Here is a 612-nt window from a genome sequence, read left to right on the forward strand (position 1 = left end):
CATACACACACACACACACACACGTGCATTTAAGCACACACACGCACACACATGCACACGCACGCACACACACGCACGCACACACACACACACACACACACACACACACACACACACACACACACAGCTTGCACACTAAGATAATTTCCCTGCAGGTTCATCAAGCATGCTCTCAGAGGTTCTGGGGATATGACGCCTGCATTAAGGGGGGACTGAAGTCTTGTCTTGGATTTGAGGGGGGGCGGGGGAGAGTAGATTTCAGCTCCATGTAGAGACTCCATGCTGTGAGGCTGAGGAAGCCGTGCGTCCACAGAGCGCAGAGTCTGACTTCACCGTGGGTGTTTTTGTTTTTGTTTTTTTTCTGGCGGGTTGCTCCGACTTTGAGTCTTGTCCCGTCGCAGCCGACTCCTCGGGTTCTGCTGCCCCCGAAACTTCCCCTCTCTCCCTCCCTCTCTCTCTCTCTCCAGAGTGTCTCTGTCTTCCTCCGCTTTGGAGTTCAGTCTTTTTTACAGGCTAGGTTAGCGCGCCCCCCCCCCATGATGTGGGAGGTCAAACATGGTCAGCTGGTATTGAATGAGTTGACCCCTGACTTTAACCCTCTGACCAGGCTGT

This window comes from Seriola lalandi, unplaced genomic scaffold, assembly GCF_002814215.2.
Source record: "Seriola lalandi dorsalis isolate HSWRI2012SDOR001 ecotype SW California unplaced genomic scaffold, Sedor1 jcf7180002054899, whole genome shotgun sequence".
NCBI lineage: Eukaryota > Metazoa > Chordata > Actinopteri > Carangiformes > Carangidae > Seriola > Seriola lalandi.